We start from the raw sequence: 12,967 nt of genomic DNA on the forward strand, positions 1-12,967 counted from the left end.
CTCCTCTGGCTCCCTGCACGCCGTGTGGGACTGTGTGAGAAGCTCCTGCCTCGTTACGTTGGTCCTTACCACGTCTTGAGGCAACTGAGCGATGTGACCTATGAATTCCCGCCGCTGCACCCCCCTCTCCTTCCGTGGCCCCCTCCACACAGCTTGTGCACGTCGCCCGTCTTAAACCCTACCACACTCACCCACACCCCTAGGCCTCCCCGGGTCTGTGTCTTCTCCCGTGGGGCAAAGGGGGAGGGCGTAGTGTTACGGTACGCAGTCGCCAAGCGAAGACGACATTGTTGTGTCGCTGCAGGTGGTCGACGAAGACGCTGCCGCTAGTGCTTGTGTGACCCGTTTCGTGGTGTGTCTTCTGTGTAACGCGTACTGTTCCTGCTGCTGAACTAACCTTGAAATATTATGCGCGAAATCAGTGACCTGGCTAGCGCTTGCCCGAGGGGCTCGAGCGGCGGCACTAGCAGACGACTTTCACGGCTACCGGAAGTGTGCCCGTGACGTTGTGCCTGTCGTGGCTCCAGCGAATGACAGCGTGTGGTGGCCTGCCGATGTCACGGAACTAGTGACGCATATTTTCACGATTTTAGTTGCAAAATGCGTCACTGTGAGAACACCATTCAGCCCACGAATTTTGAAAAACATGGTTTCTAAAAATTCATAATAAATTGCCGGCTCAGTTCCGAAGACTCATACTTAGTGTAAATGCTCCTTAGCATCATTTCTAAGCATTAAAAACACTTACAAGCGACTTTTAATTCATTGCATAGCCCCTTTAAGGTTTTCTGATGCAATATTTTCTAATATGGCTTCAATTCTAAAAAGTTGTCAGTCTGCAAAATTGAGCTTCCAACACCGTGGCTTTGTCAGGGTGACAGATGGTGGGGATGACGGGCAGATTTCAAAAGAGAGACGATGGCTTCCATAGGGATTGTCTAAAACATCCCATTTAAAATCGCTAAAAACTGACGGAGAGCTAAAAGACAAATCTATAACGCTCTTTTTTCCTGAACTAGGAGAGCAGTAAGTAGGTTTACCGGTGCTCAGTAAACAAATATTGTTAGATAGTATAAAATCCTCAATGACCTGACCTCTATCGGTTTCCTCACTGCCCCAGAAACAAGACTGTGCATTAAAACCTTCAACTACCAAGTATTGCTCCGGTAACTGTTCTAAAAGGTTCACTAATTCATGTTGTCTTACTTCGAGATGTGGTTGAAGATATATACAACAAAGTGTAATGGTTTTGTAAGCAATCACAGTGGCTGCTATGGCTTCGAATCTAGTTTTCAGTTTGATCGCGCGAGCTGCTACTCCAGGTTGCACAATGATGCCTATGCCTCCCGAGAGTCTGCTCAGCCCTTCTGGGTCACGGCGGAAGACCGTATATTTCTTTAGCACCTTTATGTGCTGAGGGCCTAAGATGGTTTCCTGCACACATAAAGCAATAGGAGAAAATGTGTTTAAAACGTATTTTAGGTCGTTATAGTTATCTACGAGACCTCTGCAGTTCCAGTGTATTATGAAAGCCATCTTAATGTTGTGTGCGTGTGTGCAGATAAAACTAGATTAACTTTGATTTGGCCCCGTGACTCAGAGCCTGAAATTTTTTGATCGATCCAAGGAGCTCCGCCGTCCGTCTGACGTGGATGCCACGGGGCTGCCCAGGGTTGTGTCCATCGCCTCTGCAGAGGCACTGGACGACCGTGCAGAACACACGCTGACTTTTAAGTTAGACCTCGACCTGTGGGAAAAGGTCTTGAGGCCCGCTGAACCGGGGGGTCTGCGCAGCCTGCTTTGGGGTTGGCGGAGTAGTGTTAGCTACTTCCAGGACGGACATGCCCTGGAGTATGCAGCATGGTCTCCTTCACAGTTAGCGCAGCGTTGGGCAGGAACACATTCATCGGACTAGTGGTCTTTTAAAGAGCATTTCGCACAAGTTTTGCAGCCGCAACACCTCTGTGAGCCGTGGCCGAACCTCTGGCAATTGAAACATTTGTGTGGGTTGGGTATATATGGCCTTACATTTATTTTCAGACAGCCGACCTCAATGCTTTCAGGCAGTGTGCAGGTGTTGAAGTTGAGGATCAGGTGTTTTGTGTGTATTTCTTTGTTATCCTTCCGGATCTTTATCCGCTGAACGTTTATGACATCTTGGTTGGTAAGGCCTTCAAGCATTTCTTTTTTAAAGAGGTGGACACAATCGGTTTCAGATATGACGCCTCGGACTGTGTTTAGAGATCGGTGTGACGTGATGAAGACAGGAATCTCCCCTATTGATACAATGCTTGCAAGTTTTGAGTGCTGAGCGGTGTCACGTAATTCATGCAGTAAGTCGCTGCTGGCCAATTTTGAGACCTTGTAGCCAAGGCCCAAGGTATCTGTCAGGAACTTTGCTGCCGAAAACGAGGATATAAGCCTTGCTGGTTTTTCTTTTGTTTCGCAATGGACAACGTAGAACTTTGGGAATGATGCCTTTCTTTTCTGGAAAAACTCTTCATCGTTCCACCCTTTTTTGAGACAGCCATCAGGTTTGCAAAGGAGGGGTGCCATAAAAAATTAAGTTTTTCAGCCATGGTGCTAGCCACCCACCACGAAGCCCAACTAGGGGACGGGGCAGGAACTTGCAAGCAAGTCCTGCCCACGCCAGATGTGCACCCTAACTATAACCAAACATCACACCACTTAAGGTGGTTGGCCACACAAGGCTAACCCTTGCCGCCAGGAAAAACTGAAAAACTAAGAAGTGAATAGGGGACAGGAGAGTTGTAAGAAAGAGACAGGAAAGTAAAAGGTGGAGGAAAAGATAGGAAAATGCAACTGCCGATTTCCTCCGGTCAGGACAGGCTGGAGGTGCCGTCTACAAGAAGTTGGGGCCAAAGTGGTGTGTTGCCTCCACCGAGGGGCCTTAAAGGTCCAAACGCTCGGCATCGGCTCAACCACCAGGATCCCCTCTTCCCAGGACACGGCGATGCCACGCACGGCTAAGCGCGGGTGCTCGTGTCTGTGGTGATGCACTGCTCACCTTCATCCCCCAGCGGGGATGTCCCTGTGGATGCTCGGGAACCCGTGGTGTCTCCACTCACCAACATCTGCCAGAAACAGATGCACCCCGCAGCATAATTAATGTGCCCCTATGACTATATATTCCTAAATATCTTGGCTCTAACATCTTTGCCCAAACTGCAGCTGAACCTTCAAAAAGTCCAAACCTTTTTCAAGCGTACTGCCACTGAACCTGCAGACGCCAAGTACATGAACCAATGCTGCCAATTTCAGGCAGACTGAAATAGGCAAGCCACAGCAAAATATGCTCATATTAAAATAAACGAGCGAGTCCTGCATTCCACAAGGCAACTAAGATTCTTGCACCAAAGTTAAAGACGATTACAATCTTAACATGCCACAAAAAACAGAGAGACTCATGCACATGACCTGCATATCTTCTAAAATATACTTTTACATCTTCACAACTACATGTGGCATCTCCCAGAAAGCTTAATTACCTCTCGTAGACGCAAACCATGAATTCTCACCATTAACGAAGAGCAAGTAGAAGTTTTGTCCTTGGGCTGTAACTTTCTTGTTAACCGAGTTGAAGGATGTCGCATTCATATTACAGTTCGGGATGTCCTCTTTCCCACGAGAAAGCATGGTCATTAGAAGCAGCCATGCAGTCTTTCCAGCTGTGCACTAGCAATGCACCAGTCTTTGCATGCCACTGTAGAAGGACAAGGGCAGCTCTTGACACCAGCAGCAAACTGCAGAGATGACCTTTTTGTTGGGTACTTTTTTCATCTTGGGGAGAGTGAGAAAGAGTAAACATTATTATTATAAAGATTATTCTCTTTAATGTAAAGTTTATGCTGTTTTCATCTCAGGGAAACAGCATGGAAGATGACTTGGAGCTGCAGCTACTCGATGCCGCATCGTATTGGTCCCACAACTAGTGTAAGGACGAGTGTGGTCATGATTGGCCGTATCTTTATTTCAGCAAACTCTACACTGATGTAAGCACAAGTTCATAACTCCTCTCTGCAAATTTATGTTATGCTGAGAGTTCTTGCATGCTACAAAAAGAGAGACATGCGACATCAACAGAGTCTCAAAAAGGTGGTGACCATCACTTTGCTGGCCGATGGCTACAGCATGAACCCAACCCTCTGGACAAGAAGAGCTACTAAGCCTGTATTCAATGGAACATTCTAAAATTGCTTGATCGCAGTGATGAGCTGGTGAATTATCTCTGGTGGATACTATGTTTCAAGATGACTCCATCTGCTCAGTGATGAGCCAAATTACATGCACAGTTCGGTACATGCACAGTTCGGCTTGATTCAGATTGTTTGTCACCTGACAAAGGAACCCAACTGGAACATGTTTTCTCAAACTGAAGTTCATAAATACTGACGTGATTAACTCTACCAAGCAACACACCAGCGTGTTCTATAACCCCCTGCTTATTGCAATGGCCACCCATTAGTAAATTCCCGAACAGGTGCCAGCAGCTCTGGGAAGGATGCAGAGACAAGGTGTTCATCTCGCAGACTGAATGTGGTTACACGTTAGTGCTACAGCCTGCACAGACACCTTCAATGCACCCAATACCAAGGAAGGCTTCCCTCATATATGGCATCCATTCAACAGCAGATATTAATAAGTGGAACACTCTCCACGATTAGTAACTTGAATGATGGCATGCAGCTTAACCTTATGTCACAGGTGCCACATGAAAACATTGTCTGAAGAACTTCTGAACTTTCATTTCAAGCTAACACCCTTCAATTCTATTCATTAAAAAGAGGTTGCACTTCTGCCTTCAATTTTCAGCTGACTTTTTACAATTTATTTCACAATAAAATTTTTGTTTTTTGAAGAGAATATTATTTTATGGAACACCTGTCACAATGGAAGACCTGCCCAATGTGCTGCAAGAAAACTTAGTATATTGCCTATACAAACTTACATGACGGAAGCCAACAGTCATCGAAACCAAAAAGCATAGGGGATGTTTTTTTTAATCTGTGGTGTTCATTTGATTACACCTGAAGGCATTACATAAGGGGGGAGCAAAATCAAGATCAAAACAGAGAAAGAATAAATTGATAAAAGAGAACAATAATAAAAAAACAGTATGTAACAGTTAAATGCTGTTGTTACGCATATACAATGCAAAGTGAAATGCACGGGATCGAAACAGGAAAAAATTTATATATGTAGCACTCAATCATTACATGAGAAAAATACAGTGCAAAAAGAATGACACACAAAAAAAGAAAAGTAATAATAAATAGCTGTTCAAACTGCCGAGGTGAATATGGCAGAAACTTTTTGCCCTCATGAAAAATTGTCGTTTAGATTTTCCCGGAATACTTTTCGGTTACTGCATGATGCGATGAAATTTGGTAGGCCATTCCATGGTGCTATCGCGTCCAGAAAAAATGAAGACTTTAGCGCTAAGGTGCGGCGGTTGGCTTCGCCGGGTACCCATCAATAGGAGCTTAATGGGGTAATTATTTTAAAGATAACTGATTAGAAAGCTGAAGAAGAAACAACCACATGATGCTGGTTGGATCTGAACACACAGTGTCCGGTGATTGGACAACTGTCAGTGTAGCTCAGTTGGCAGAGCACCTGATGCTAGATTCAAACGTCAAGAGTTCAGGTCTCAACAGCGGCATGTGGTGTTTTCTTCAGCTAAGCAGACGATTGGACAGCCATTGCGGTAGCTAAGTTGGTAGAGCACTGGACACTAAATTCTTATTCGGTCGTGGGTTCAGATCCCAACGGTGGCATGCGTCTGTTTTCTAATCAACTAGATTTAAAATAATTACCCTATTAAGCTCCTCCTGATGAACACAACAAATTAAAAATAAAAACATTCCCTCCACTCCTTGGTTTCAGTGACTGTTGCCTTCCGTCGTGTATGCCACAGAGAGCCCCTCTTTTCCCTTCCCTTGTCTGCTCTATACGAACTTAGTACACTACCGTGGATATAAAGAACCTTAGTATGCCATCTCAGATATAACAACATTTTGCGTATCAGCCTTGAATATAACACTCCTTAGTTCACCATCTTGGATATAACGAACTTTAATGTTAAGCCCAGATAAGATGAATTTTCGCATGTTAACCTCGGAAGCAACAAATTTCCGTGTGTTACCTTGGGTATAATGAACTTTCGTGTCTGGACTTCGGATCTGACAGACAGAAGTTGACCACCTTGGAACTTGAGTATGTCAGCCTCGGGTATAACGAACATTTGGCTGCTAATGCTTTCAAAAGATTCACCGAGGAATGCCTAAAATTTTTCCTGATGTATATACATGAAATTTTTCTAGCACATCGAAAACAGTTTCGAAACGACTGTAACAAAATTTCACTTATAACTCCAGAAAATTGTTTTCTAATATATATTTTTCCTCTGAATCTTGTGAAAAGACTGCAGAGTCAAGAAAATATGGCAGAAAGCTGGTTCAACATTCAATATGTTCCTACCAGTGTGCTACAGACCTAGGCATTTGCAGAATTTATTTCGCGAAACAAATTTTAGTTTGGAATTTTCGCGACGCAGTGCCCACTGACTTGTCTACAGTCAGTAGAAAATTTCAGACATGAAACTCAAATTTGAAAAACAAAGAATTCTGACCTGCAGTATGGTTTAAGAGCACAACAAAACAAATGGGGTCATAATAGTCGTTAGGAATTGCTTTGCAAGGTGAACATCTCTGCAGAAACAGTAATGAAGAAAAACATTGATTGTTCAAGTGTTTTGCCAAAAAACGGAGCCACCATGGTACATGAAATTTTTCTGGAGTAGTTCCAGGTCAATTCATTAGTTTTCCCCTCTTACAGAGTAGTTTTCTCTTCTTACACATACTCCGTATAGCCAGCTAGCTACAGCTGGCATGTCACGGATAATATCCTTTTTTTCGGTGAAAAGCAAATTTCAAGAAATGAATTCAGCTCACCGTTATTCACCCTTATTGGTTTAAACAGGAAAAACCAACCTCAATTATAATAAGAGCCCAGAGGTTCCAAACATTATTTTAAGCTGGCATTTTTCAATTCCACGATTTACATAAATATGAGAGCCAATGAGGCAGAACTTATGAGCACCCATTGTAAATACTGTGGGTAAGTGAACTTCCAGTGTGCAAACAAAAGAATGCCATACAGAAATCTTGCAGCCAGTCCAAAAATAGCCTTGCAGAGGTGAAGTCATTGTTTCCCATTGCTGTCAATCCCTTAAAACAAGAACTCAACCTAGCCGTTAAACAATCTTTATACGCTGATCACACATTGACAGGAACAGGTGGTCATGAGGCTCACTTATACTCCGTTTCATACATCAGGTGCAAAGCTGTCAAAGCTAGTGCACTTGTTTGCGCTGCCTGCATCCACGACCAAAAAGTAGTGCGTTCCTTGTGGTGTGTGAAACATAGTGAATACTTTGTCTGCAGGCTTAACACATGACACATTTGTCACGAACTTGATCAAATGGACTCTTACTGCTGACGTCACGCTGTACCTTTCTCCTGGCTTAGACCACTCTGCCACAGAACAAGCGCAGAGTTACACGCCTTCCTTTGTTTTCCCGTCCGAACTACTACCGTACCTTTCACAGCGTTGCACCTGATGTATGAAACGGAGTATAGTTCAGGTCAGTCAAAGGCTGCTGACATCTGACAGAGTGCTCAAGGGTGTTAACACCAACATCTTCAGTAACAGCTACGTGTGACAAAACTGACAGTCTTGCTTCATGAGTAGTATTCCTCTAGAGAGTCATGGCTTCTAGACAAACACACTTCAAGGACTGTCCTACAACAGCTTCACCCATTTGACATCACGAGGTGCAAGATTAGTGCACAACCATCCAACACACAAATAATCGTTGACCAGTGCAAAAGTATCGCAGGCACTACCTACCTTCAGGACAACAGCTTTAGCCAGTATAACGAGCATCACATATGCGGCCCTAATTTGGACTTTACATACATTCTTCTAGAAATACAGCCATGTATTAGCAAATGTATGATAATTGTATCACCTTTCCAGCTTTTGCAAAACAAAGTCAAGCTAACTTTCAAAAATAGAACACGTCTTAGGATTTTATACTCCTTTATTTGTTCACAATGGTTTTTCTTACTTTTAGTTTGGTTAGTGGGGTTTAACATCTCAAAGCGACTCAGGCTATGGGGGACGCCTTAGTAAAGGGCTCCAGAAATTTAGACCACCTGCGTTTTTTTAACGTGCACTGACATCGCACAGTACATGGGCCTCTAACATTTCGCCTCCATCGAAATGCAACCACTGCGGCCAGAATCGAACCCGCGTCCTTTGGGTCAGCAGCCGAGCACCACAATTGCTGAGCCACCGTGACAGCTCTCTTACTTTTCGTGAAAAAAAAAAGTTAAATCCTACAAGAAACACAGGGATACAATCATGTATCAAAACTCATACTTGTTCTCTGTATAAGGCTTTCAGTCGAACTGCAATAAATGACGTCTTCTAATCCCTACTCTCTCTCCCGGTGCACTGCAGGCCCGTGTCTTCCAGCTCACAACTGTGTTCTCCTTCTGTCAGAAGGGGTATACTCAGTTCTTTGTTGTAGCTGGGGAGCTACTAGCAGCATGCATCTGATAGACCACTGTGCCACAGCTCATCTAGCCAAGGCCAAAATCAGTAACGCTCCAGTTTTGTCATGCTTCACTGTTCCCTTCCTACAGCTACATCCTTAGCACTCAGAAGCCCTTTTCAGAAAACATTTTCAGGCCCAAGCTCAGCCCAGCTCGAACCAAACCAACCTGGTGGAATTAACCAAAGCAGGTGTAAACTCCATGGATGTAAACATTTTTATAGTGGCAACAGAACACAGGCACAGATAAAATAAGAATGGAAACACATGTGTCAGGGCCGAATGCCCAAAATGAGCATACCTTTTGAAATCCAATGCTGGAAGGATTGCTCCACATTTCCCGGTCTCAAGCGGATGCGTGAACACCCACAAACTGCACCTTGATAACATCTACAGCAGGAGGACATGACCGCAGATGCGACATCAGCCAAAAGACGAACATTTTGACAGTGAGCTGTTGTGTAATGCAAGTGCCTTGTTAGTACCTTGAATGGTGCCCGTGATGTTGCCAGCTGACATCAGCTACATACTTTTGTCTGAGCCCCCCTGGCACGCACAAGTGCTTGTGTCTGCGTTTCTGCATGAACATGACAATGAACTAGTTTTGGGCATCATTTCCAGAGCCGAGATTCGCCATGCTTACCTTCATGCTTTGCTTCTGTCTGTGTGCTGACTCCAGCCACAGGAGAAGTAATGGAACTGCCACAAGCAGCACAGGTGCCCACTACTGCCCCAGCTTTGCCGTCTGTCGAGAACCCTCGGCCGTGCTCCCTCCCGTCACCAGGAGGCTGTGCAGCGAGCTTGGCCTAGAAACAGAAATAGAATACATATAGACATACAACCTTTGTCCGTAAAGTTCATAGATTGAGTCCATTAAAAAAAAATGCGCTTAACGTTGATATCATTTGTGCATCACCCCTTCGAAATAGTCTCCCTTGCACTCTATACACAGCTTCCAATGCTTCTTGAGGTCTTGGAAACAATTGGAAAACGCCTCTTTTGGCAGGGCTGTCAGCTCCTGTGTCGTGGCGTCTTGAATGGCCTCCACGCACCCCATCCCGTGACCTTTTAGGGCTCTTTTCACACGAGGAAACAGGAAAAAATCGCATGGGGAGATGTCAGGCGAGTACGGCGGATGGGGAGATGCAGTAATGCTCTGCTTGGCGAGAAATTCTGTCACGCTGAGAGCAGTGTGTGGCCTTGCGCTATAGTGGAGAAGGCTCCATTGTCCAGATGCCCATAAGTCAGGGCGACGGAGTCGCAGTGCATCACGCATGTGTTGGAGCACGCAGATATACAACTCATGGTTCACCGTTTGCCCTCGTGGGACGAACTCGTGGTGTATGACACCTCTAGCATCGAAAAAAACTATCAGCATCGTCTTCGTTGTGGTCTTTGTTTGGGGATCGTATTGAAAACACCATGTTTCGTCTTCAGCAATGATCCTGTCGACGAATGCAGCATCCTTATCTGCCTCGGAGAGCAAATCCGCGCTCACTGATGCCCGCGTGTCCTTCTAGTCCTGTGTGAGGGAGTGCGGCACAAGTCTGGCATTCAGCTCTCGTTTCCCCAAGTTCTCATGCAAAATTTGGTGGCATGTTGTCTTACTAATGTCGAGTGCATCTGATAGCATGCGGACTGTAATGGCCCAGTCTTCCTGTACGATTTCCCTGATCCAAGCCACGTTGTTTTCATTCCTTGAGGTTGAAGGGCGCCCCTGCCTTGTGTCATCTTCCACCGACGTTCTCCCCGAAACGAACCTCTTGTGCCACTCGAAAACTTGCGCCCGTGATTATGTCTAGTTGCCGTAAGCGTCACGAAGGAGCTCATACGTCTGTGTGGCTGTCTTGCCAAGCTTCACACAGGATTTTATGTTAAGCCCCGCCACGGTGGCTCAGTGGTTAGGGCGCTCGACTACTGGTCCGGAGTTCCCAGGTTCGAACCCGACCGCGGCGGCTGCGTTTTTATGGAGGAAAAACGCTAAGGTGCCTGTGTGCTGTGTGATGTCAGTGCACGTTAAAGATCCCCAGGTGGTCGAAATTATTCCAGAGCCCTCCACTACGGCACCTCTTCCTTCCTTTCACTCCCTCCTTCATCCCTTCCCTTACCACGTTCAGGTGTCCAACGATATATGAGACAGATACTGCGCCATTTCCTTTCCCCCAAAACCAATTATTATTATTATTATTTTATGTTAACATGCTGTTTTAGGCAGATATCGATCTAGCCACACTCATTCAAAGTAGGATGCGCAAAACGAGTAGTGGCAGTGTATTTTTCTACATGTAGTGCGATTTAGCTGCTGCCAGAGCAATTAACATAAATAGCTCAGGTTAGCCCGAAAAGATGGCGGTACACATACGTACCAACATTTGTTTTGGGGAATTATTTCTAGAGAAAAAATAAATCTGTCTCGAAACTTTACAGACAAAGGTTCTAGATACTTATATGTTGCCAACATAAGCAAGCCTTTAAAAAAATGTATCGTGCGCCACTTTTTTTATTATCGCAATGCGCACCACAAGCTTTTTTTGACAGTCTTTTGATGTTACTGTGATGCCATTGCCTGATACGAGCCCGATGTTACCCTGATGCCATTCTACATGTAGGGGCCAAGGACTCACCAAGCCCTTGAGGCTTCCTTCCTTGGCCCTTTTCATCCTTGCGATGAACAATCTCTGGTATTATTTCTTTTAGAGCGTTCTGCATCATGTTATGTACGATTTCGTTTCATGTAAAGGAGATGGTTTATTATGGCAAGCAGGCATGTTTTCATAATATAAGTGGGTACTTATAATTAGGGACATCTTATCCAATGGCTCGAAAAAGTTCCTTAAAATAATGTGCAACACTTCCAACTTCTATCCCTTAGTCGATGTTGCAAAAATGTTACACATATGCCAAGAAAGCCGGTGTTACAGACAATGAAATGCCAATGAAGTGCCAGGGAAAAGTTTTGAAGAGCACTCGGGCAATCTGATGCGAGTGACAATCGCGAGTGACAATCATAAGCAGTGGTGATTCTGCCTGAATGCTTTGCGTGGCGAATTTCTCGGCGTTTCCTCTGCTCTGCTTCTGCTCGCCGGTAAGCTTCGTTCGTTCGCTGCGTCCGCTTCTCGCATACGTCGCTTCAGTTCTTCGCTGGCGGTGTGACACTGAAGCCATCGCGCTTGCAGTCTGCGACGGTAGTCTGGTGCGTCTGCATCTCGTTGGCGCTGCAGACGAACGCGTTGTCGTTCCGCTGGCCGCGCTCGCTTTGCTGCATCATCTGGTGCTGGCCCTTCGATCCGCTTAGCGTAGTACGCTGTCGTTGCCTTGGCTGCTCGGCGCTACGAGCACGCCGAACCGCCTCTCGGTCCTCGCTGGATCCTGGGGCTCGCCCCGCGGTGCAGGTATATATACGCGAGAAGTAAACAGGGCCTGACGAAGTGCGCGCCGCACGGGGGCACAGCCACACAGCTCACGGCAGCGGAGGGAACATCCGCAATCCCCGCAAGCAAGAGGCGAGCGGCTGAGTGGTCATCGCCGCGGCATCACCTCCTCGACGCGACAACGCTTCTAGATTTACGTTACCGCCTACACGAGCGCCGCCAGAGCGCCAGACTGGCGCGGGTTGTATGTATCTGCATTTGTACTAGGCCAATACAGAAACCGATACACCTTATTGATCGATGAATCTTATAGGCTATGGTACTGGTTGAATCGGTCTACCTATGGGCTGCATATGAAAAGTATGACCAATACAGAATCCAGTACACCTTATCGACTGATACATTTTGCCACATAGACCATGCAAAACCCATTTGTCCATGGGACTGAGGGACTGATATGCACTCACTAGTCAATGGGTCCCACAAGACAAGTCGGTTGGTGGTTCTAGTTGTTTTTCATTGCTTCCTTCTCCAGCTCAGGCTCAAAATCAACACATGCCGATCCCATGGCGCTTACGAAGCATTGCAGTAACGTAAAATTATTTCCCACATTAAGAATAAAGTACGCTTAGGCATACAGAAAAAAAAAAAATGGCAGTGGCTTAGCTCGGTTACGCCAGGATATATACGTAGCGAGAGCTACGTTAGGTTAGCCTTGGTTAATCTTGATTGTAAGCTTCCAGGTTAGTCTGGTTGTCTAGCTGTGTGGTCGCATTAAAGATGACATATAACGTGCCCGTCTCGCGGCGGCATATTCACGGCGTTTAGCCAGTCGTACGGCGCGCTGTTCCTCTGTTTCCTCGGCGATTCGTTTCCTCTTCATCTCGTTCCGGTGTCGATTCCAGGCCTCCACCTGCTTAGCAGCCTTGTAGCCGTCCATACTGCCGCCTCAACT

At 45.7% G+C, this 12,967-nt stretch overlaps 1 long non-coding RNA gene across 1 annotated transcript in view; it reads left to right on the forward strand.

Annotated features, from left to right (window-relative positions):
- Positions 1–12,184: 12,184 nt before the first annotated feature.
- LOC144128241 (uncharacterized) overlaps positions 12,185–12,967 on the forward strand; it is a 165,044-nt gene continuing 164,261 nt past the window's right edge. The window contains exon 1 of the long non-coding RNA XR_013313757.1: positions 12,185–12,256. This is a non-coding gene — a long non-coding RNA (uncharacterized LOC144128241). The remainder of the gene's footprint in view (positions 12,257–12,967) is intronic.

Source organism: Amblyomma americanum, chromosome 4, assembly GCF_052857255.1.
Source record: "Amblyomma americanum isolate KBUSLIRL-KWMA chromosome 4, ASM5285725v1, whole genome shotgun sequence".
Classification (NCBI taxonomy): Eukaryota; Metazoa; Arthropoda; class Arachnida; order Ixodida; family Ixodidae; genus Amblyomma; species Amblyomma americanum.